This window comes from Cupressus sempervirens, chromosome 8 (assembly GCF_028749045.1).
Source record: "Cupressus sempervirens isolate cs-2001-9-10 chromosome 8, ASM2874904v1, whole genome shotgun sequence".
Classification (NCBI taxonomy): domain Eukaryota; kingdom Viridiplantae; phylum Streptophyta; class Pinopsida; order Cupressales; family Cupressaceae; genus Cupressus; species Cupressus sempervirens.
The window spans coordinates 329,146,803-329,159,950 of NC_143125.1; the positions used below are offsets into that span (position 1 = coordinate 329,146,803).

At 36.3% G+C, this 13,148-nt stretch overlaps 1 pseudogene; it reads right to left on the reverse strand.

Annotated features, from left to right (window-relative positions):
- Nucleotides 1-8,088, reverse strand: part of LOC149542692 (uncharacterized) — a 60,241-nt pseudogene extending 52,153 nt beyond the window's left edge.
- Between the last annotated feature and the right edge of the window lie 5,060 nt (nt 8,089-13,148).

The window sequence follows — 13,148 nt, forward strand, 5'->3', positions numbered from 1 at the left end:
ATGATCATTGCTAGAAGTATGGCTAGAGGGTTAGGGTATGGGTTTACATCATGTTGAACTAGAAGTATGATTTTGAGGGTTAGGATTTGTATTAGCAATAAAAATTTTGATTATGGTTTTAACACATAGTTTAAATAAATTTATATAATTAAAGTTAGGATCAAGTATTAATATGATTTACTATTTAATGTTGGGGTTTATCATTTAGACCTCTACGGTTCAAATTGAGATTTAGAAAAGTTTTATGGTTTCAAGTGTGCATCTAAGATTAGGGGTTATAATTTATGATTAAAGGGTTTTGCAGTTAGGATTATGACCAGGTTTAGTATAATTTAGGGCTACTGTTTAGCATTAAGGAACTTGAGAGTTAAAATTTAGGTTAAATACATTTAATCTTTACATGAACATTAGATTATATGATGTACATTTTTTTATGTAACTTGTATATTATTTAATCAAGTTATGTTCTTATAATTAACTTTTATTAATTAAAGGTTGTAACATGTATTCTTTAGGTCATACACATTCTAAGTTATGTATATGTATGTTATATTCTTACCTAGATGCAAATTAATCTCTGACATTCTTATATATGTATTTAATTTAGGATCTGGACCCAAGTTAAGACATGTGATTGAATTATAATATAGTTAATTATATACTTAGATTATTTTTAAATTCAATTTACAAACTGACATTATAGTTAATTATAAATGAGGCCTAGCCAAGGGATCCAAAGAACTAATCAAAAGTTTTACTAAGCAAACAATAACATACATACAATAATTTACAATTATAAAAAACATAAGAGATTGCAAATTCCTTAATGAGCACATTTACATTTCATTTTTAAATAATTATAAGTACTAAAAGTAAAATAAATAACACATCCACATGAAATAATATTAACTAGACTTCAGTTCAATCCATTTAAATAATTTATATACATTTGTTCCGAATGCCACTTGGCAAATTAATTCGGAATGCACAATCATCCACTGTACATGTCACAGGGTATGAAAGGCTGAAAGAATATACATTTATAAAATAGTTTACATCATCCATTTTTGATCCATGAAACAAAGTACAATACAATTTAAGTAAAATCATTTTAAATAGTATTAGAGGTTTTTTGTTTGGATCCCTTGGCGAGTTGTTATGTGATTAAGTACTTAGTTATATATGTTTAGGGTTTTATTGTACATAACTATATGGTTAGGTCATGATTATAGTTTAAATAATGAATTCAGGTCGAGGTTATATGGTTTTAGGTCAAGGTTATATGGTTCTAGGTCAAGGTTATATGGTTCTAAGTCAAAATTATATTTATTTGTAAAATTACATGTAACTTAAACAATAAATTTACATCTAATCTAATCATTCAACATTTTAATAAATACATAAATTAAATACATTTCAAAACATCTAAAATAATAAAATTTTAAATAAACTTTAAATTAAAAGACAATATTATATACTTAGATCTAATTTAGAGATTCATAATAACATTAGAGGCTTAAGCATGAATAGTAAAATAAAATATACAAAGAAACATATATAAAAAACAATAAAATATACAAAAAAACATATAAATTTTAACTAAAACAATAGAAAAAAGGAAAAAACAAATGTTTCATACCTTTTTCATATGGTCGATAAAGCGGATGCCAGTCTCTCTCCAACTTTCAATTGATATAATGAGGAGAGAATCTGATCGCGCCGCTATTTATGCTAGCAGGTTTCATAGTTTCGATCGAAACTTAAGTAAAGTTTCGATCAAAACTTTTAAACCGCAGGGAAACCCGCGTTCAAATTTTTGATCGAAACTTTACTTAAGTTTCGATCGAAACTATTCGGCGCGGTTAGTTTCGATCGACAGTTACTTTCTATCGAAAGTAACTAGTTTCGGTCGAAACTTTGGAAAAGAGTTTCTATCAAAACTATACGGGTAATTTTTTGGATCCACGCTTGTTTGGAGGAATTTCTTCCTCCGAAAAAGTGTAACCCACTATTGTGGGTTCACCTTGGTAGTGTTGGAACCCAAAAAAGTAAAAACAAAAGACGTATCCAAGGGTGAAAACCTCTCTGAGGCACCCACAAATGAGATATTTGATGTACTTCTGAGTCACTTTTAGGAGAGATCATCAATGTTGATAGAGCCAACATAGCCAATCAACTTGGGCACAAAAGAACATCCTCATATGATACATCTGGCATAGTCACTATCACCTGAAGATAAGGAAGAATTTATTGCCTTTTTCAAAGGAAAGAAAATAATTTTTTCTTGGACATACTCTGACATGCCAGGATTGGATCCTGATCTTATCATGCATCACTTGACCATAGCACCAAGCATCAAACCAGTTAAATAGAAGCTTCAAAAAATGCATCCTCATGTTGCATTACTCATCAAAGCAGAATTGGAGAAACTTCTAAAAGCTAGTTTCATTCGTACAATTGATTATGCTGAATGGATATCCAATATTATTATAGTTTCTAAGCATGATAAATCTATTAGGGTTTGTACAGACTTCTATGATCTTAACTTGACATGTCCTAAAGATGACTTTCCACTCCCTAATATTGATATGATCATGGACATGATGGCAGGCTATGAGATGTACTCACTTATGGATGGTTTTTTCTAGATACAATCAGATAAAAATTGTGCCAAAAGAACAGGAGAAAATGGCTTTCACATGTGCATGGGGAATCTTTTGTTGGAATGTGATGTCATTTGGCTTGAAGAACATTGGTGCTACGTATCAGCGAGCTATTACTATAATTTTCCATGACATGATGCATAGAACCATGGAGGACTACGTTGATGCTACCTTGGTCAAAAGTGTTAAACGCAATACTCATCTGCAAGATTTGGGGCCCATCCTAGATTGTATGGAAAAATTCAGTCTTCGACTCAATCCTAAAAAATGCGCATTTGGTGTCACATCAGGGAAGTTGTTGGGATACATTTTTTTTGCAAAAGGAATTGAGGTAGATCTAGAGAAAGTACAAGCAATAATGAACATGCCACCACCTCGAAATATTAGCCAGATGAGAGGACTACATGGAAGGCTCCAATCTATTCGTAGGTTTATCTCACAATTAGCAGATAGATCACAACCCTTCACAAGGACCTTACATAAGGGTGTAAAATTTATTTGGAGCCAGGATTATGAGCAAATCTTAACACAGATCAAACAAAATCTTGTCAATCCACCAATCTTGATGTGTCCCATTCATGGGAAGCCTTGGCTTTTATACATCTCGACAACTAAAATGTCTCTAGGAATCCTTCTGGCTCAAGAAGACAATGACAACAAAGAAAGGGCTATTTACTACTTGAGTCAAACACTGGTCTCTTATGAGAAAAACTATAGCATTATTGAGAAAACTTTCTTGGCAGTTATCTTTGCTTCCCAAAAGTTGAGACACTACATGCTTGCCCACACTATGAGGCTCGTGGCTAAAATAGACCCACTAAAGTACTTGCTTAGTAAGGTAGCTCTCACAGGAAGATTGGCCAAATGGTTTATGATACTCAGTGAGTTTGACATCCAATATGTTGAACACAAGGCTATCAAGGGACAAACAATTGCAGATAAACTGGCCAATGCACCCATACAAATTCTTTTGCCAATGAACATTGATTTCCTAGATGAGTTGATTCTGACACTCACACACCACACATTAGTTATGTTCTTTGATGGGTCCTTTACACAACAAGGATTAGGTGTTGGATTACTCTTTATTACACCACAAAGATACTCATTGCCCAAAGTGTACAAGATTCTATTTCCTTGTACAAACAACATTGTTGAATATGAGGCTTTGATCAATGGCATGAAAATTGTAGCTAAATGGAGAGTGGATCAGTTAGATATCTTTGGTGACTCTCAGCTTATCATTAACCAAGTTAATGATGTGTACCAAACAAAGGACGAGAAACTAATTCCTTAGCAGTGCATGGTTGATGACTTAAAGAAGTATTTTGCACACATCACCTTCTAGCAAGTTCCACAAGCAGATAATAAAGCGGCTGATGCCATGGTTACCCTGGCCTCCCTGCTACAAATGCCTAAAAATGATCTCTGACATGAGTTCTTGGTGGAAGCATTACAATACCCAGCCTATGACACCCTTGATTCTAAGATGATCTATTCTATTATAGGAAAAGAATCATCTCGCTGCCATCACATTTATTCCTACCTTCATAATCAAACCATTCTGAAAGGTCTAACCTAGAATGAGAAACGTTACCTAATCTATAATGCTTCACATTATGTCATTATTCCTGACGATCTATATAGGAGAGGTTTCGACGAAACACTCCTTAGGTGTTTAGAACCTGAAGTGTCCAAATGCGCACTAATTGACATTCATGAGGGCATTTGTGGAGCTCATTCCAATGGCCTGACACTAGCTCATAAACCCCTTCGTGCTAGTTACTACTAGCCCAAAATGGAGGAAGAAGCTATCAAGTATGCTAGGTCCTACAAGCAGTGTCAGCTACATGAGAGTTGATTCCTTCTACTGCAACATGGCCATTTCAACAATGGGCCTTCAATTTGGTGGGACAAATCCACCCAACCTCCTCTAATGGACATAAGTTCATTATCACAGCTACAGATTATTTCACAAAGTGGGTAAAGGTAGTACCTCTCACAGTTGCTGATGGAAAAACTGTAGCACTTTTCATCACAAACTACATCATCTGCAGATATGGTGTGTCGCCCTCAATCATTATTGACAATGGAGGAAAATTCAAGAACAAAGACCTCAAGGAACTATGCAAGAAATTCAAAATCAACAACATTGGTCTTCCATTTATTACCCCCAGGGTAATGGCTAGGCTGATGCATCCAATAAGGTGATACTCAAAATTCTTCATTGCACAGTCAACAAATCAGGGAGAGATTGGCATCTCCAGATCAATCCAGCCCTATGGGCATATAGGACAAGCATCAAAACTCCAACGAGCATGACGCCCTTTGTGTTGGTGTATGGCACAGATGTTGTGCTTCTAATAGAGGTCGAGATACCTACCTTCAGAATCTTTATGAAGGGCCTTATCACTGATGATGACTATAGGATAGCTCAGCTTCAAGAGCTTGTGTTACTGGATGAATGGCAACAAGTGGCATGTGATCATCTATGAGCATATCAACAACGAATGGCAAGAAGCTACAATCGAAGGGTCAAGCCACGTGACTTCCAATTGGGTGATCTCGTCTTGAGAGAGAACCAAAAGAATCAACAACAACGAGTACAAAAAGGAAAGTTTGAACCAAACTGGCTTGGTCTGTAGATCATTACTATAGTATATGGGTTCGGCACTTATCAACTTTCCACAACTGAGGGAGAAGTGCTAAAAGAACCTGTCAACACTCTCCACCTGAAGCGATTTTACAGTTAATATAATATCAAGTAAACTCTTTGTACATATCTATATGTCCTAAAAAAAATCTAAAAATTGCAAAAAGTCCTGAAAAAAATTGTTACCCTGGTGAATACCTAGCAATCGGAAAATTGAAAAATCCAAAAAAATACAAAAAAATCAAAAAAGAGAGAAATACAAAAAAATTGAAAAAACAAAAAAGTACCATTGATGAAAACCTAGAAATAGGCATCATGGTAGCAAAAAAAGGAAAAATCCTTCCAAGAAGGTGAAAACCTGGTAAACAGGTGCCTCTTGTTCCCAATGCTCCATCTTGTAGCACATCTTCTAGCTATTCTGTACAATCACTTTCATGCTTTCGCTTTCCTGCTTTTCCTACTTTCTGCTCATGTATCCATGGATTGAGTCTTGTTATAGCTCAAGGGAATTCCCCTTTAGTGTCACTCTTTTCGAGATTCTCCTCATAGAATCTCTTTCATGATAGTCACCAGTTATTTTGGGTGTGTCTACCTACTGTGACTAGTGTTACTCTTTTTGAGATTCTCCTCATAGAATCTCCTTCACAATAGTCACCAGTGGTCCTCACTGCATCTGCCTACTGTCGCTAGTGTCACTCTTTTTGAGATTCTCCTCATAGAATGTCCCTCATGAAAGTCACCAGTGATCCTCACTACGTCTGCCTATTGTCGCCAGTGTCCCTAATTTTCAAAGATTCTCCTCATAGAATCTCTTTCGCAATAGTCACCAGTTGTTTCAACTGTGTCTTCCTATTGTTGCTTGGGTCACATCTCTAGATTCCTTTATGGAAGATCTCTCTTCCATCAGTCATCAATCCTCCTGGCTATGTCTATCTACTGTCACTCAGTCCACTTTAGGTTCTTCATCTTGAAGTTTCCTCTTTGACCTCAGTCACTAGTCATTCTGACTACATCTGCCAACTGTTGTCACCCTACTGAAGATATTTCATTCAAACATGTTCTAGACACTGACACTTGACATCAATCCCAAAAACATTGAACTCAAAAATGATAGACTTGTTTTAATATGTAGAGCATTTTCTTTGTTTGCTTTGTTTTGTTTTATCATATTTCCTCGAGCAACTTGATGATGTCATGTTTGACTAGAGAAGTAATGACTGGGGGCATGATCTTTTCTTTGCTTTCTGTTTGTGGTTTAGTTCCAATAGGTTGATCTATTCCTATAAAAGGGGTGTCCACTATAAGAGCCTCCATCCTATATTGAATGGCCATGTGTACCTCAACTCCCTTTATACAAATATGTCAATAACATTGGTTCTTCCCCTTGTTTGTTGGAGTGAACTCTTCATGCTACAGTAAATACTAATACTCATCCTGCTAAGTGAACCTACGAGTCACTGTGAGTATATCTAGCACACTTCTATCTTAGGTTATGAATGTAAGGGTCATTGCAGAAATAATACTTACTAAATACTTAGCATAAGATAGATCTCCTGTGTGTTTGGTGTGTCTATCATGCAAGAAAAATTCTGGTTATCTTAGCGTTTATGCTTTGATGCTTATGTTAACTTGCTATATTAAAAGGGACAAATGTTCTGGTCATTCTAGCTTCTTATGCCTTGAATGCTTACATTTAATCTCAAAAAACCTATAACATATGTTCTATTCATATTCCCATGATTACAATGTCAATGGGAATTGTATACCATACGAGCTTTGTTCTATATCCAGTGATGATAAATCATCGAGGCTTGGTAACTAGACCTAGGGTTGCATTTAACATAAGTCTTGCATGACATAATTCACTTGCATAAGCACACAATTCAGTTGTGATTCTATTTCTGCCCTATGTAATGAGGGATTGGAGGCATCTTCAAACATATTAGGTTTCTCCATGGTTGCACACGCATTTGATTCGTTGATTTGCACTCAATGGAATACCTGTCACTGTCAAGAAAAAACAAGCAACACTATGTGAGATGTTAGTCTATTTCCATATGTATTGCATCCATATAACTCATGATATCTACTCTATATGCTCATAATCACATCACATCACATTAGAATACATATGCATTCATATCAAAGTACAACATGTACCTCATCATCATCATATTGACATCTCATGTACATCAAAGTAAACCAAAATAGACAATGACATGAACACATGAATACTTGACTGAAAATCTCATATATATGTATATCTCAAAAGAATGGGTCAGTACAAAAATGGGCACTACTCGGGTGCTATTGATCAAAATGATACAAAATGTTGCTGGCACACCAATCACTACATAGCTAGAGATCAAAATTAATAGCCAGATGCACAACATCTAACTCTACCTTGTGCTCTTGTCTCTAGGAGGAGTAGGAGCAGGAGCCATAGGTGGAGGAGGAGGTGTTTCCATGTCAGGTCTAGTAGGAGGTCATGCACCTCCTAACTCTCAAGCATACTGTGAAAATCGCTACACCTGTAGAGCCTCATCAGGCACCACTATTGAATATGTAACAAAGTAGTAAGCTGCCTGAGCAAACTAAAGGTGTATCCTGTCCTATGCAATCTCCAATCTCTACTTAGTAGTCTCGATGTGCTCTCTCCATTGATCAATCTCTCGCTGCTACTCCACAAGTTGTGAGTCTCAGACAGCTACCTGTATCTATAGATCTCCCAACTGCCAGGAGGCCTGACGAATTCACTATTAGTAGCACCATACTATGTCCTACACCCTAGCTACAGGTTGATCTGGTATATCCTCATCAAGCATGTTAGGTGCCTACTGCTATGGTGGTGCCTTTTGCTATGGTGGTGCCTACTACTATGGTGGCACCTTTTGCTGCGGAGCCTCCTACTGTGGGGCCTGCTCCTTTGTCCTCTACTGACCATGTCCTGTCGCACTACCCCCGGCACCTGGGTTTGATCCCATCTATGGTGGGGGAATCTACAACTACTGTACCTAGTGCCAGACCTGTGGTTGCATCTATGGCTGCTCCTATGGCTGTCCTTGCTATTGCTGGTAGGGAACCTATCTCTGTGCTTGCTTGGCCATCCCCAATGGATCTGTAAATTGAGGGAATGGATGACTAATAAGATAAGTCTAATATGTAGGTGTCATCCCTACATCTGCTACCTCTGGTAGGCAATCCCACTGAACTGTAGCTAGGCTGTGTACATCTATCATAGATCTACCAAGATCCATCCATGGAGGCCATCCCCGCTCTATGTCCCTCTGCAGCTTGGCATAGGCGCAATACTCTTGTGACATATCTTATGATCAGTTGTACTACTGCCATACCCGTGAGATCATAAATCAGTCTAGGATCTATGCAGTCCTGCCCACCAATGATCGTGAGCTGAACATCTAAGGTACGACAGAGACTAGGTCATCAAGACACTTCCTCCAATGCTTTGTCTTACCCAGGAAGACCTGGTTAATGTGCCCTCAATATCGAAAGATGTAAGGCTCCATTAGCTCTTTGGCATCCTCGAAAATTGGCTTGCATATAGGAAGATGCTTCTAGGCCCAGATCTGAAGCACGTATACTCTGGCGACCATAGTCTTCTTCTCGTGGAAGACTATCTCGTGCATCTCATGGTATAGGTGGGCCAACATGTAATCACCCTACCCAAAAATCTTAGGTACCTCCACCATTCGACGAAGCATAACCCCCTACCCACACTCCAAACTATGCTGTCCTGTATCAGGACACAAGAAATAGCTCAAGAATATAGCTAGCACAGATGCCAGCCTATGTGTCAGCCTATATGTATGCATCAACTCATCCCAGCTGATGCCTCTACCTCGCTGCAACTCTCTACCAAATACAACAAAAAGTGTCTCTGTGCCTACTCGGGACACCGTATCGTACACCACTTAGGCTCCATGGAAAGGAATCCGAAAGATCCTCTAGATGTACTTTGGGGTGATCATTATCTCCCCCACTGGAAAATGAAAGGTGTTCATCTTTGAATGGAAATGCTCTACCAAAGTTGTGAGTAAGCCATGATTCACCATCACGGTTGAGATCTAGCATAGAGAGGACAAACCCAATTGAGCAATGTGTGCCCGATCAGCATCATTGAGACTCCGTAACAACTCTCCATATGGTGGATAATGTGATTTGAATGAGATGTTGTCAAAGACCTCCTGCACACACACAAACAAAAAAGACAAGCAAATGATCAGTACCAGAATGAAATGGCAGAACAAAGCTAATAAAAATGCAAATTTTACGTACAAAATTGAAAATTTTAACTTTTTTAGTCACGAATTCTCGCACGAAGATCTCAAGATCTCACGCAAAGTTTCCCTCTTTCGTGTGAAGAATCTCTTCATTGCACAAAAGACAAAGTTCTCATGCTTGAAGAATCTTGTTCTTCGTGCAAGAGGTGGGTGTCTCTTGCATAAGAAAACTCACCGACCCACACAAAGAAACAATGCACCCTATTTCTTCGCGCGAGAAGAGAAAATCTCCTCGTGAGAAAGGATAGTCTCGTGTGAAGATCATTTGGACAACTCTAAAACATCCTAAAATATGCAATAAATGAGCTCGTAAAGAGTGAAAGCAAAAGTATGAATGTGGGAAATCGATGACTCATCGATGGTCCATAGTTCGCTAGCTGACTATGTCATCTGGAGCGCTCAAAAAAATGATATCTCACGTTCATTGCCATGTCTCTCTCAGAGCTCAATTCACTAAAGGACAAAAAAGCACAAATGAATTGAAAATGACCCCTTGGGCCCTTATATAGTAGTTGATCTAATTTTTCAAAGTGCTCTGATTTGCACGAAAATCACCCCGCTGGCTAATTTGACCATTCTAAATCCATTTCAGGATCGAATTTGAAATCTAACACACCTAAGTGCCTCAAAAATGCGTTTTAAAATATTGGGGATCGACGCGATTGAACGCTTGTGCAACCCAAATCTATCTAATACTTTGCGATTCTTGGAATCTTTTCAACTCAAAATCCTTCATGTTTTCAAAATTTATTTTTGAAGAAGTCAACTCAAGTCAACTATGATCAAATCTGGTCAACTTTTGGTCAAACTTGGTTTTCTAGACCTCAAAACCATGCCAAATTAACTCTGAATCTTCTTTTGATTTCTTCTACATTTTGTTGAATCTCAGATTTCTTTTACTACTTTATGTCACATTTCTTGTGTATCATCTTTCAATTTTTCTCTCAAGGCGGCAGATGATTACATCATTGAATACTTATTGCTCAGAGAATCTCATTCCCATCTTATGTCCTCATCATTTAGGGCATCTCACCATTAGGGGCATCTTGTTCCCTCTTTCTGGAATCTTTTTCATCTTATCATCATTTGATTACAAGTATCAGGACAATCTAAACCTCGACTCTTGAGGATCAAGCCTCGTTCTGGGGATGATTCTATGTCTCATAATTCTATTTTGTTATCTACTATTGTTCTCAAGTATATAGACGTTCTGTTTGGATCCTTAAAGGTTAAGCTCCATTCTAGAGATAATCTTTTAAATGCTTTCAATCTTAGGTATCTAGGTGTTCTATCTAGATCTTCAAAGGTTAAGTTCCATTCTGGAGACAATCTTTTAAATGCTTTTAATCTCAGGTATATAGGTGTTCTATCTAGATCCTTAAAGGTTAAGCTCCATTTTGGAGATAATCTTATAAATGCTTTCAATCTCAAGTATCTAGGTGTTCTATCTAGATCCTTAAAGGTTAAGCTCCATTTTGGAGACAATTTTTTAAATGCTTTCAATCTCAGGTATCTAGGTGTTCTATCTGGATCCTTAAAGGTTCAGCTCCGTTCTAGAGACAATCTTTTAAATGCTTTCAATCTTAGGTATCTAGGTGTTCTATCTGATCCTTAAAGGTTAAGCTCCATTCTGGAGACAATATTTTAAATGCTTTCAATCTCAAGTATCTAGGTGTTCTATCTGGATCCTTAAAGGTTAAGCTCCATTTTGGAGATAATCTTTTTAATGCTTTCAATCTCAGGTATCTAGGTGTTCTATCTAGATCCTTAAAGGTTAAGCTTCGTTCTGGAGATAATCTTTTAAATGCTTTCAATCTCGAGTATCTAGGTGTTCTATCTGGATCCTTAAAGGTCAAACTTCATTTTGAAGAAGCCTTTTAAATGCTTATCAATTTTAGGTATCTAGGTATTCTACTTGGATTCCTTGGGATTAAGTTCTATTCTAGAGAGATTCCTTAAAAGCTTATCAATTGGTCTTTGTATCATCAACTTCGGGATCAATCTCATTTCTTGATCCTCACATCATGCTTTCTGATTTTCTTTGAATCGAATGTGCTGTTCACACATTCATTCAAAGAGGGGAAAAATGTAATACCCCAAAATTGGCTCATTGCCATTATAGCAATTTTGGTGTATTTCTGATCAATCCTAAGACCTATTCTAATAGGCAATTCTTATTCTGCTACTTGCTACTTGACTTAATTGTCAGATGCAAAAAACCCTAATCTGCATTCATCATACTCATAATCTAATCCCTATAGTATGCACTCATATTAGTCATATTGAAACTTAATGAATTATATTTAATTTAATTATTAAGTATTTATACTTAAATTAAATTAAATTATACCTTAAGGCTAATGCACTAAGGAATTAAATTTATTTAATTTAATAAATATGCTTATTTTGATTAATTAAACAAAGTTATTTAATTAAATAGGAAGTCATCCCTAATTAATTAAATGAAATTATTTAATTAAATGGAAAAGGCATTTATGAGCTCACATCTCACTTATTAAATTAAATAATCTCTTCAAAATTCTCTCTTCAGTTCTAAATGGAAACTCTGAGTGAACTCTCTCTCGAGTTGGAAATAATCTAATTAACTTGCTCTCACACTTATGACAAGTTTAGTTAAATGCTCATCATACTCAGAACATAAACAATCTACTTCACTTGCACAAGGAAGTTTCCATCTTAACTGAATCTTTGCTTCAATCCTGACCATCGATCCGAGTTGATCTCACCTGTTGATGGATTCTAGGAATTCTATTTAAGAAACTCCTAATTCATCATTATAAAGGTTGAATTTTTATGCTATTAAATCTCTGGTAAATTACTCACTCACTTTGTTCAAGCTTTCATTGCATTCTAGCTTTCTTTAATATCATCTAGATTAATACTATGCATACAGGTAGATTAAACATTATTTTCTAATTTATAGATTAAATTGCATATTCATATAGATTAAACTGCATTTCATCTTAATTGCATTTAAATCCTTCATTCTTAGAGGGTCTGGTTTCCTACATCTCAAATATATGGACATCAATTAGGAAAAATCCTTCTAGATAGAAGGTGATAGGTCGCTCTGTTGGACCTCGTGGGTAAACAACTCAATGTTTATTCCAGGATGATTCCGCAGGTAATGACCATGTCGAAGTGTCTGTGAGGTTCAGAGGCCTACAATTCACAAGTACACCCACATCCAATGGGTGAATAGCATTATTTCATTACAACTCCAATCACTTTTCACGGGGAAGGCCACGTCTATGTCAGAACTCAATTAGCCAATCAAATCATATCAGAAGATGCAAAATACAAGTCATGATATATGGCATACAATGCAAAAATCAAACAAATAACTCTATTACATCTATTTGAGTTTCAGAAATGTGGGATAGTAGGGTTATTTATAACAATATTATTTTAAATATAATAAAGATATAATTGTCATATACTATAGCACTTAAAATTGTATATATATACATATATGTATATATATACATATGTATATATACATATATGTAT